Here is a 13,423-nt window from a genome sequence, read left to right as displayed (position 1 = left end):
CTGAGAGGATTACAGTTTCTATGGTACTGTTTTAGAAGGGTGGAATTAAATATAGGCCAAAGATTATAAAAGCTAATTCATCTTCACTGCATGCTGAGGTTTTCTAGAGCACTCAAGCTGTTGACACTGAGGTTTCTGTGCCTTTCAGGCCTTGTTAAAGAAAGTGTTTTGGAGAGGTTGGGCTTTTTTAGAAATGAATTAGAATAGTCATATTCATTTAATCTCCAAGGACCCATTGATAGTTTATTTCTTCATATATTTCACAAGATAGTCTGATGTCCTTACTGTGTTGAGGCAGAGATTGACCACAAGTAGTCCCATTGCCTCCATTAGGACTATTTAAGAATATGGTACTAGTACTGTGAGGAACGGTACCCAAATCTGGACATTTGACATTGAATCAGCATAGTCTGGTGGTACACAGGATGGCAGCAGAGAAGTCCGAAGTCCTACTCCTTGCCCAGATGTCTTTTTACCATATGGACTTTGGCAAATTATTTTAAAGCTTACATTTCCAAAAGTGGCCACTAATCAAGACTTCCAGAGCTTGATTTTTTTGAGTTGCTGAATGCACACAAAGCCAGCTGAAGTTCATGTGAGCTGCAGGTGCTTAACACCTGTGAAACTTGGATTTTTTATGTTAGGCTGGACTCAGACATGCTGATCTTTATTTCTCTGTGCAATATATTTCTCAGCATGCAGGGTTTTGTTAAGAACTTAATTAATAATCAGTTAACTGCTTTGCATGTGCTTAGTACTGTGTTAATTATGCTTGTTGCTGTTTTGCATGCAGACTTTGGGGTTGTAATTTCTTGCTTGAATGTCTTTCTTTTACTGCATCGGAAAACCTTCCTCCTTTGTCTTTTGGACCTAATTCTTGATTTCAACAAATGTTCAGTTGATCCTTGGCTGTGAATTACTATGCTTAGTGTCATCCATGTTAAAGTGCATGGCTAATATTTTAAATTACAAGCCATACCTTATCATGCTATCTTTCTTCCATTTAAAGCAAGATAGACATATGTAAGCTTAGGCCTTAGAAACAGAACAAGTCTATCCTACAGGCCAGCAGCTCTCTGAGAGTACTTGTTGTTCCCTTGAATCACTGCTTCATTTAATTTGTCCTACCCCTAAAACACCCTCAGGCACGACAATGCTGCTCAAGTTTCCAGGCTCTTCTAGCACAATACTTCTGAGAGGTCTGAAGCCTCCTTTTTTCTCAGTGAGATGTTAGCTTGGATATTTATTGAAATGTTAGCATTGTTAGCTATTTCATTACACACACATTTGCACAATTTAGTGTGATGATTCAGGTACAGGTAGATGAACAAGTTATATGAAGTTAAAGGAGAGCGAGGGAATTCCTCATGTGTCAGCTGCTCCACAGTAACTGTTGTCCATGTATATTTCTGCCCCACAGCAGGTGAAAGCTAAAGAGTTGCAGCATCTCTGGGAAGTAAGGGGCTTGTTACATGGTAATTTGGGGCAGGTCCTGGAACTCTTAACCCTTGGACTGTCCTCACATTAATACCTTCAAGTGATTTTAAGGATTTATTATGCAGCTCAAAGTTAGGCCACTCCAGGGCAGGATTAGCTTTGATCCACACTACCCAGTTCCTGTTCCATTTAGGTGTGGCCACTCCCCATAGATGCACGGCCCAAATTGAAGTCCTTCAGTATCCCAGGATCTCTCACACCACCCCTAGAGCAGGGATAAAAGCCTGTCCTAGCTCACCAGCCCTCTAGTAGCAAGCCACAGCTGTGCAGGGGACAGTCAAAGAAGGTTTCTAGACTAAGGGTGTGACTGCTACAGACTCGAAGCTAGCATTAACACTGATCTGCATTTGTGCAGCTCACAGCGTAAGTTGTAACAAGACCCTAAGGCTTTTGCCACCATCCAACAGCTGGCAGAAGACACATGGAGATACTCCTACGCCTCCTGCTGGTGGTAGCAGCCCCTTTAGCAGTTGGTGCCTTCCCATGGTGCACTTCTCATTCCCACGGGCCCAGCTGCTGCCATGGGACTACATGGAGCCACCAGGAATGTGTGGGTGTGAATGCGCTCTGCTCACTTGCCAGTGGTGGCTGCTGTCTGCAGCCAGAGCTTCTGGTAGCAGGGGCAGGTAAGAACAGACAAGGCCACAAGGACAGGCAGATGGAGGTCAAAGGAGGGGAACCAGAAGAGGGATTTTCTATACTAATCTGCTATCAAAAGCAAAGCAGAAATGGGCTTTTAAACAGAATTTAAAAATCGGAGGGAACAGGGGCTTTATGGGTGCATTCAGGGAAGTGCTGTCATACATCTGGTGATGTGCAGTCATTGTTTAAAAGGCTGACAAATAGACTGATGAGGATGAGAGCACAGACAGGGCCATGGGGGTGGAGAGGGAGAGGAGGACATGAAAGTCCATCAGGAAGGATGTCCATCACCGAGTTGCCGACACCTCAAGGGTAATGCTCGCCGAGCTCGGCATCTGCGTCCTTTTAGGGTCCCTTGCCGGGCTTTAGGGGTTTTTCTCTCTCTTCTCACAAGGGGGAACTGTCACAGTCCTTAACCTGCCTCACCCGCCATGACTGTGATGGAATTAATAATAGGAGGAAATAGGCTAACGACCATCACTGTTCTCCTGCAAAGGGGTAAGCGGTAACCTGCCCATTCAAGCTGGTCTTGTATCATGATTTACTATGCAGTATAGGGCCTTAAGGGCCAAGTTTGGGAGCTCCTCTACCCCTACACTCCTGCCCCATACCTCTGGATATTTATCAGTCACTATCAAAGCTGCGCCCCAGTATCATGGCTGTAAGTGCTGGCCTTGGCTCCTGGTATCCCCTGGAGTCCATCTTCTATCGATATAAGAAAAGGTGAGCAGATAGGCTGCTTCCCACCTATCTGCCACTGGACATGCTGTCTCCTCAGCTCACCACTGGATCTGGTTTCCTGGAAGCTTGTAAGGCTTCCACCCAATTCCTGGATTCAATCACCAGCTGTCTCCGCTGCACAGCTGGGGCTGCTCCCTTCCGCTATAACGGAGAAAGGCTTGCAATGAGCTGGCTCCTGCCTCACTTGAGAGGCTTCTAAGGAGCCACAGCCATGTCCCCACCAGGACTTCTGGCTTGAGCTGATGGCCTTTTGGAGCACTGGTTCCCAGCTCTGCTGCTTATCTCCGTGCTGCTGGGAATGAGCAGGGACACTGTCTCAGCTCTGTTGCTCCAGTGCTGGGGCCAGGCATCTGGTAAGTCTCGGGGCACCAGACAGCCGAGACAGGATGGTGAGTGGGTTTTTTCCCCACTCTTCTCCCCGCCTCTGCCACAAAGGATTAGGAAGGAGGAAGAGATACATATCAAGTTTTGAAGAAAGTACCCGTTACTTTAAAATAGGATGCTATAGCAAATGGGGAGCCAGTAGGAAGCTTCAAAGTGACGTGATCAAATCAATAAGCAGAGTGCATAAGTAGAGAGGCTGTGTTTTGTCTAAACTGAAATGGGACAATGTGTGTTTTGGAGAGGAGACTGTTGCAACCATCAAGGCAGGATACAGTAAGGATCCGAGGAAAACATTTGATGATGGGAAGGGAAATTTTAAAATTTCTACAAATCTTGGAGATATTGCAGAGGAAGAAGTGGCTGAATTTGGGCATGCCCTGGATGAGTCAGGAGAAAGGGAGGAGTCAGAAATAGCCCCCGGCTGCATGGGAGGAAGGTCCTGGTGTCAACAGTGACAAACAGGAGGTGAATGGAGGTTTGCGGGGGAAAGTCAGGAGTATGGTTATGGGCATGTTCAGTTTAGTGAGACAGCAAGAGGAGATTTTGGAAGAGATGCTGAGGATGTTACCTAGGCAGACAAGGTTCTTTGGGTAAATGTGACACCTGATAGCTGTAAAAGCTTGGCCAGACCTACACATGTAGTTTAAATTGTTAAACTGCTAAAATAACACCTTTTGTACAAAAATGTAAGATTGTGTCTGGGACCATGTGAAAGAAAGCAATCCCAAATTGATTATCGCATCTCCTGTGTTACATCTTCTGTGTTAATTGCAAACATACCCAATGTTTATTATCCTAAATCAGTCTAACACAAAACTAACTCACACCTATTGTCCCCAGTGGCCTTTGATCCTCACTACCTCACATTTGCATTCCTTAATTAATTGTAACATCTTCCCTTAGTCAAGACATGTATCTCTCAAAACAGGCATTCAACGTCTGTCAGATATCTCCATAAGCCACTTGATGCAGCTCCATTGTTAAAATAACTACAGAAAGATAGTATTATTTTGAAAGATAGTCTGTAATTGACTTCCTAAAGGTATCTCATTCAGTCACTACCCATCTCATTTAATTCCAAAACTGATCAAAATTTTGCAACCTTCACAACCACACAAACCAGATACAATTGTAATATGTTAATTCCATCCTTGCCTGCTTTGTTCAGACTTTGATTAACCAACTGTCAAGAAAGACTGCTTTGAAGCTATACAACTGAACAAGTATAAGAAGGAAAGAGTTGCCAGCAGATGGTGGGCATCTTCTCCACGGGAAAAAGGGATACCATAACCTGTCCCCAGCTGGACTAAGGTTACGGATCCATGCCTTGAGAAAGCCGAAGACTTGAACTGGCTTTTGGCCTGCATGAGAAAAGAATCTCCTGCAGCTAATACGAGGACTGTGTGGCAATATAGCTCATTTATTGACTATTAAGAAACAGCCTTTTTTTCTGTCGTTTAGTTTTATACCTTGCTGGTAGTTATCAAAGCAAGCCTTTCTGCTATTAATCAGCTGAGTGCTGTGTCAATTCTTCAAGCACTAGGTTACAAATCCAGTTTCTAAGTGCAACAGTCTTTTATTAGATCAACTAAATAGTTAGAAAAATTGTTCTTTGCAAGCTTCCAGGCATAAACACCCTTTTTCAGGCACACCTGCCTCTTGAGTGAGCAGGAGGGATGTTTATTTCCTGCCGGTTTTTGACTAGGCTGTGTTCCACACCGTGAACAGTTTTATCTGTCTGCTGAAACACTGTCTGTCTTCAGTCACAGGTCTGGCATCCTCCAGTGTTAGTCCCCAGTTCTTTAGCAGACACATCCATTTATTCAGAACCTGTGGTACATGTGGTGAGACATGGCTTGAGGAGTCCTACTGCCTGAAAACATGTATAGGCCAGTTCCCAGACTGGTCTGTGCTTACAGTGGTGCCTCTGTTGTCTGACCTCCTTGCTTCTGAGCCTCCCCTAATGTTGTCTGTTAAAAGATGTGCATAGTACACATGCCAGCTGGTTTCACTGGAAGAGAGGTTAGGAAATGAGGGTGGTTTACCATAGAGTCCAGGTACAGAGGAGTTCGTAAAACAGGAAATGAGGGCAAAGCAGGGTGACAAAGCAAGAAAGACGCCAGATGGAGAGAGATCAAGGGTGACTTCTTGATCTATTTTGGGTATGACTTGGGTCATAACAAGTATTTAAATCTATGTGCCATAATGAATAATGCACGTGGCCTCAGAGGATGTGGTTAGCAGGTTTCCAGGGTTATTTTTTGGCATTATTAACCACTAAAGCCCTTAGATCAATATCTTGTTGGCTGTGAATCAGACAGGTAAATGCCAACATAAACTCAAGGTTTAATTGAGCCCAAATGTTATTTTTACTGTTAGGCATTTAAATGATAGTTTACATGTCTTTATTAGCTCAATGAACAACTGATCATGATCTGCCTATTAAAGCCTGAAAACAAGCGGTTGCCAACTTGCAAAATCTAAGGGAATGTTTTGCTGAAATTAAATAAACCATTTAACACAAAGAAGTAAGTTGCCATGTGTTTCTCTATTCCAGTACGTAGAGAGCAGGCAGATGTGCTTCTTTTGCTATTCCAGAAGTCACTGGATGACATGGAAAGCCTGCTGAAGTCTGTCTGAATGACTGATCACTTGCTACCCAAAGTAGGTTGTGCTTAGCCAATGGAACAGGTAGGTCCAGTAAGGACGGAAACTTCACTGGTGAAGCAGTGCTTCCCATGCCGTTTCTGTGTTACTGTACAGGGGTAGATGTGTACCCTAGGTTGTGTTGTGTGGGAAGCTTGTAGTTCAGGAGGTTTCCAAGGGAATCTAAGACTATTTACTCATTTACATTCAGACATCCACATAGCTATATATTTTATATCTATCTTACACCAGCTACACATTCTTATGGCAGGGGCTTATACTGCATAAGCAAAGCCTGTTCCATTTTGTCTAGGTGTTCTGCTGTCTACAACCATGGAAACAGTTAGCATATCTTGCTGCCAAGACAGGACTGTCCTCGTGGAGTGAATTTTTCAGTAGTCAGTCCATTTTAGTGTTGATCTCCACCAGCAGTGTCCTTTTTAGTGTCTCCTCATCTTGCAGAGTAATAGGTCTGCCAATATACACAGTGCTAGTGGGGAGCTAGAAGATTGGAGAGTCTGCATGCAAAAGTCCAACTGTTATATATAGGAGGGAACAGTGGCTGGTAGGGCATTATCTGTGAGAGCTCCAGGGTTATGGGGCCTACTTCTTCCCCATGCTCTTTATACATCAGCTTCCACAGTGTGCTATAAAACTTGCTCTTTCTCCCTGACTTGGGCAGAAATGGAGATCATAGAATCATAGAAAATTAGGGTTGGAAGAAGGGACCTCAGGAGGTGATCTAGTTTAACCCCCTGCTCAAAGCAGGACCACCCCCAACTAGATCATCCCAGCCAAAGCTTTGTCTCGCCAAGTCTTGAAAACCCTGAAGGACAGAAAGTCCACAACCTCTCTGTTTAACCTGTTCCAGTGTTTTACTACCCTCCTAGTGAGAACATTCTTCCTAATATCTAACCTAAACTTCCTTTGCTGCAACTTAAGACTGTTGCTCCTTGTTCTGTCATCTGCCACCACTGAGAACAGTCCAGCTCCATTCTCTTTCAAATCTCCTTTCAGGTAGTTGAAGGCTGGTAATAAATCCCCTCTCAGTCTTCTCTTCTCCAGACTAAATAAGCCCAGTTCCCTCAGCCTGTCCTCAGAAGTCATGTGCTCCAGCCCCCAAACTATTTTTGTTGCCCTCCTCTGGACTCTCTCCAATTTGTCCACATCCTTTCTGTAGTGGGGGCCCAAAACTGAACACAGTACTGCAGATGTGGCCTCATCAGTGCAGAACAGGGGAAGAATCACTTCCCTTGACCTGCTGGCAACACTCCTACCAATGCAGCCCAGTATGCTGTTAGCTTTCTTGGCAACAAGGGCACAGTATGGGCTCATATTCAGCTTGTTCCCCCCAGGTTCTTTTCTGCAGATCTACTGCCCAGCCAGTCAGCCCCCAGCCTGTACCGGTGCATGGGATATACCTCAGGACTTTGTACTTGTCCTTGTTGAACCTCATGAGATTTATTTTGGCCTGATCCTCCAATTTGTCTAGGTTACTCTGGTTCCTAGCCCTACCCTCCTGTGTATCTGGAAACTTGCTGATGGTGCACTCTATGCCATCTTCCAGGTCAGTGATCAAGACACTGAACAAAAATGGCTCCAGGACCAACCGCTGGGGCACTCCACTTGATACCAGCTGCCAATTAGACATCAAGCCATTGACTACTACCCTCTGAGCTAATGCTCCAGCCAGTTTTCTATCCACCTGAGAGTCCATTCATCCAGCCCATACTTCCTTAGCTTGCCTGTGAGAACGTTGCGGGCGACCGTATCATAAGCCTTGCTTAAATCAAGGTATATCACATCCACTGGTCTACCTGCATCCACAGAGCCAGTCACCTCGTCATAGAAGGCAATCAGGTTGGTCAGGCATGACTTGCCCTTGGTGAATCCATGCTGACTGTTCCTAATCACCTTCTTCTCCAAGTGCTTAGGAATGGATTCCTTGAGGATCTGCTCCATGATTTTTCCAGGGACTGAGGTGAGGCTGACTGGTCTGTAGTTCCCAGGATCCTCCTTCTTCCCTTTCCTAAATAAGGGCACTAATTTTGCCCTTATCCAATCATCCAAGACTTCTCCTTATCATCATGAGTTTTCAAAGATGATGGCCAGTGGTTCTGCAATCTCATTAGCCACCTCCCTCAGCACCCTTGGGTGTATCCTATCCAGCCCCATGGACTTGTATATGTCCAGGTTTTCTAAATAGTCCCTAACCTGTTCTTTCACTAATCATGTTTCATGTTCGGAGGTGATGGATCTAGGTAATTTCTGGTGTCTTTGGCTGCTCTAGTGGCATTGACAGGGCTGTTTGTTTATTTATAGCTGAACCTACCAAGGGACTTCAGTGTCGCAGGGCTCAGAATTGTAGTACCGAAATGGAGGTAGTTTTGCTGCCTGGTGGAACCTCAGCCCTCCCCGTAGTCACCCACGCTCCCTATACACTGTATGGGGAGATCTGGGTGCTTAAGAAAGGGATGACAGAAATTCACCACCTAAGCCAGCTGGTAGAAAATGTCAGAGAAAGACGCAGTGGCACTACGTAACTTGTCCCTATGGCAATGTAGCATCAGCGAGTGCTAATTGTGACACCGCCACTACTGCACAGTAGCAATGAGCTCATTGCATGGGACAAACTCGTTGCTACTGTGCGTTAGGGTCAAAAACGACCCATGTGCCATTGGGACTGCACAGTGCCCGTGGGTACTGTGCAGTCATTTAGTACCAGCTGCATAGTCAAGGGCATGTGTAGACATGCCCAGTTTTTATTTTCTGTAGAGCGTAGCAGCTTGAACAGGAATATCCTGCTGGTTATGTCAGCCTTTGGAGAGGTGGGTTTGGACCCCCTTAGGCAGAGGAAATAATCAAAGCTGTCCCCCAAGTTCTGGGGGTCTTCTCCATCCACTGGACAGTTGTATGAAAGGAGGACTCCACAATTACCACCCCCTCCTCCTCCAGGTCCATTGCCATGTTATAAAGGAAAAGTACCCCCTGCATTTTGTATGGAGCCCACTCCATGAGGTGAGCTACAGGGTCAAGCCCCTCAGAGGATACAGGCAGGTTAGGTGGCAACCATAAGATTTTTTTGTGGATTTATGGATTTAGCCTACAGTGTATCTAACATAACTGATGAGTGCTCCCAGAGCAGGAGCTGAACTGTCTCTGGATATGCCCTGCATAAATTTAAATGACATGCAGGGAACTGTGTCAACCTTGATTCTTGTCCCAAATATAAGCTAAACTAGGTCTGGGTGTGGCTGCTAACCTTTGAAACAAAGCTGCAACAACTAATACCCCTTCTCATCTGGTAGTCTACCAGCTAACATTCGACACCCAGCCAATTCACTTCCAGATAGCAATTTATGGAAGTAAAAAGGCTAAAATGCTACATGCCCTTCCTCCTGTTAGGGTGTCTCCAGATCAGTGACATTAATGGTCACATGCTTACCAGTAAAAAGGAAGAATAAATCATTCCCATAGTTAACTGACACTCCTGTTTTCCATTGTGCAAGAACCATTTGACAATAAAGGCAGTCCTCAGACTTACAACATAATCGGTTAAGTCGAAACATTGTAACTCGGAACCAATTTTCTCATTTATAACATTGTTTTTTAAGGGGGATTGGTTCCTGAACCAAGGCTTGATACCCTATTTTCACCAAAAATACCCCAACATTTTGTACTCGATCAATTATAGTTGAGTAATATAGCTACATTAATGTATTTATATTGTAAATAGCAATCATATTGATTTGGAAGGACGTTGAGGTGACTTTGCTGGACTTTTTGAAGGGCTCTTGGTTGGACTTTGTGAAGGGTTGTTGGCTGGAGTCTTCTCAGGAGTCTTGGCTGCAGGTTTTTCTGGAGCCTTGTCTGCTTTCTTAAAGAAAGTGTCCAAGGAGATTAGGACAGATGTTCTCCAGGGAGATGAGCGATGCAGCGAATTTGTTCGCTGGCATGCCATCACATCGGATCAAGCATTGTAAAGTTGAAACTGACGTCAGAAAGTTGAAACAGGCAATTTATAAACGTTGTAAGTATGAAATGTTGTAACTTGAAATGCTGTAAGTCGAGGACTGCCTGTATTAGAGATGACTGTTGATATGTATTTACTATGTTCGGGAGACAAAATACCCGCACAGCAATTCCTGCACATAATGCTTTTCTGCTAAAATCCATCCCGGCACAGCCTGCTGACCCTAATTTTTGCTAATAAGAATAGCTTAATCTACAGGTGCTTCCTATAAGAGTGTGATTAACTTAATTGGCAGAGAAGGAGGACATGCAGAAGGGAGGACTAGACAGTAGAGTAGAAGTTTGGCATTTGCCCTGTTTCCTTAGCCTAGACCAGTGATTCTAAACCAGGGTGCCAGGGCACCTTTCAAGACTGCCGCAGGGTGCCACACAATGTTTGCAGGTAAGGTTCTTTTGAGTAGATGCGCACACTGAACAGTGCTAATGTGATTCACAAGAAAAACCCAGAGATTTCAAATATGATTCCATAGGATTAAAATCACTCCATAGTATTAAAATGATTCCAAACTGTTGTGGTCTTTCTGATTTCTTTGTAAAAGAAGAATATATCTATTATTTTTTCCTAGTAAAAAAAAAAAATAAAAACTAAGAGCTGGCATTTTCCAAGGGGTACCCTGAGCCTAATGAGGGGTGCCTTGAACCTAATGAGGTTGAAAACCACAGGCCTATACTATGAACAAGTCCAGGGTTTTGAAAGGTGGGTGTAAATGGTGTGACACATTATCACATATACCAACACATTTTTCTCTATTAAAGAGAAACTAGAAGATTTACACATATGATAGGAGGCTAGCACTATATTATTCAATTTAAGATCAGAGCAAAACAAATATAACTATTGGAATGTGCACTAATTTGCTAGAGAATATATCAAGGTTTTTTTTAAAGAAACACAGACTAGGGGAAAACTCATCAAAAGATACTGCGGCATTAGTCCTGCAGTCATTATAGTTAAATATACATCTCTTATTCAGATTAATAAAACAAAATCTAACTTTCTTGAGCATCTTGACGGTGCCTCCAGCACTGTACTTCAGTACCAATCACTTCTACACCGGAGTTAATATTACCACACCTGAGTTAAGAGTGTTAGCCAAAGCTGTCTTCAGGGCTGTGAAACAGAGGAGAGGTTACCAGGAATGGTTTACAGGCAGTAACATGGCAGAAGAAAAGATAGTTTGTATAGCAAAACATCAAGGCCATCTGTGACCGGCGGGCCTTCTCCAGCCGCTCTAGGGCAGCTCTGCCCTCCTTGCAATTGTCTCCGCCCCTTCCAGGCTTGTTCATCGCTGGGATAGTTCTTCTTCCCGTGCCGCCAACCCCACTCTCGCCTGTCATGACTTGATGTTCCCCAGTGGCCGGGGCTAGTTCACGGGTCCCTTGGTAGCCCAAGCCCAGCCCAATGGTTGCTCACGGGGCTCCACCACCCCTACACCCCAGCCTCACGCCTCCTGTGGTGCGTCGCCGTCTCGTTCCCCAGGGTTGTCCCTGCAGGCCTCTGTTGCTGTTCCAGTTCTCGGACCCAAATACCGGTGGGGCACGTATACCCTGAAGTGTCATACGCCCTCACCCTATCCTATAAGGGAACCTAAGCCATCACCTCTATTGGAACCTCACCACAAGCCCCTCCACCATGCGCACCTCTGTGCTTCGTGCCCCCACTTGGGGACGCTAGTGTCCTTACTACCCCTAACCAACCCTCCACCAGATTCCTGTCTGGGGATCCTTACAAGCAGGGAGGGCGCTCCCCTCTGTTGAGCAGTAATTGCCCAGCTCCGGCCCCTCTGTTGGAGTCTGAAGACCTCGGCGGCGATCCTGCCCCGATTACCCTCCAGCCGGGTTGTCCCCCTCTTTTCCCCCTCTTCAGCATCCTCCACACCCACCGTCTCAATACTCACTTCGGGGACCTCTGATGCTCCCTGGGTTGCCCTGATCTTCCTTCGCTCACCTGGCCCGTTGCTCCTCTGGAGATCTGCTGGTGTCCTGGTTGCCGTGCCTCTCTCCTCAGCCACCAACCCCTCTGACACGCTGGATCTCCAGAGACTTGCCCGCAGAGTGCGCTCCATTGCTGGTGCTGGCTGCAGCCTGGTATCCGGGCTATCCGTCTCTTCCGGAGCAGCGGCCGCCATTTTTAAGTCTGCCAGCCGGCATCTGACGCCGACGTCACTGGCCGGCCGCAGCTGTAAACAGAGGTGGCTAACGAGCCACGCGGGTTTTCCCTCCTGCTCTGCGTGTCTTCCGTCCTGGGCTGCGGGTAAGTGTTCCACGTTACCATGGCCCCCGGGACACCATTAAAAAGGCTAGAGGGTCATTAACACCTATGGAGTAGGAAGGGATTAACAGGAATTTTGGAGATGCTAATAAGGCATGAAGTCAAGTGACTCTCTCAGCAGTACCTGAATAGAAATGCCACTACAAGGCAGACAAGGTTCTTTGTGTGAATCTGATATCTTTTATTAGACCAACTTAAATGGTTGGAAAACAATTATTAAGCAAGCTTTCAGGTTCAATTGTGAGGACAAAGGGGTATACAGCAGGAAAGGTAGTTTTATTCACTAGTTCCTGTTCAGGACACTGCCAACAGGAAATGCATTTCCCTTAAAGGCAGACGTTCTTTTTCAGGTCTTGTGGACTCTAAGTCACCGTCTCAATCCATCACGTACAGAGGTCAAGATTTTCAAAAATGTCAGAGTAACTGGCAAATGCTGTGCCCTCAGAAAACTTTAAACAAAGGTCATTTTCTTAGGTGATGAAAATATTATATTTGGGGCCTACCTTTAAGCACCCTCTATTGAAAACCTTGTCAAGACTCCCTGATGGTTTCCCTGAGCAGTAATACTACCTTGCATTCCTCCCCAGCCCAGGCTGAAGAAAGGATTGCTGTCCCCTTGCTACAGGGGCAAAGAGAGGGGAAACAGCTTCCCTGCAGGAGCTTTGTGGCATGGTTGGGATCAGTATCCAGGTCTTCTGAATCCAAGTCCAGGCTGTTAACCACCGCTATCAGTTCTCGTCCACATAAAGGTGCAGCTGACACTTGTCTCAGGACCCGTCAATACTGAACACCTTTCCACTGGGGTAGTTACAGCATTTCAAACTAGGATGAGCAGCACAAACCAGCACAGTACATCTCCACCGAGAATATGCACTAGAGTAGTTATTTGGGTGTAATTACATCAGTACAGATATCCCCGGTATAAACAGACCCGCGGGTCTTTATTTAGCAAGGTGTAACAGGTCCAGTTGTGAAGACAAAGGGGTTACAGCAGGAAAGTTAGTTCCTGTTCAGGACACTGCCAACATGGAGGGGGTCCAGAGGAGGGCCATTCACATGATCAGGGGACAGCAGGGCAGGCCCTACGAGGAGAGACTACGGGACCTGAACCTGTTCAGCCTCCACAAGAGAAGGCTGAGGGGGGATCTAGTGACCTGTTATAAACTAGTCAGGGGGGATCAGCAGGCATTGGGGGAGTCACTGTTCCCC

Source organism: Gavialis gangeticus, unplaced genomic scaffold, assembly GCF_001723915.1.
Source record: "Gavialis gangeticus isolate Ggan-Ray unplaced genomic scaffold, GavGan_comp1, whole genome shotgun sequence".
NCBI classification, from domain to species: Eukaryota; Metazoa; Chordata; order Crocodylia; family Gavialidae; genus Gavialis; species Gavialis gangeticus.
The sequence above is the reverse complement of the archived record's forward strand: the minus strand, read 5'-3'. Positions refer to the sequence as shown.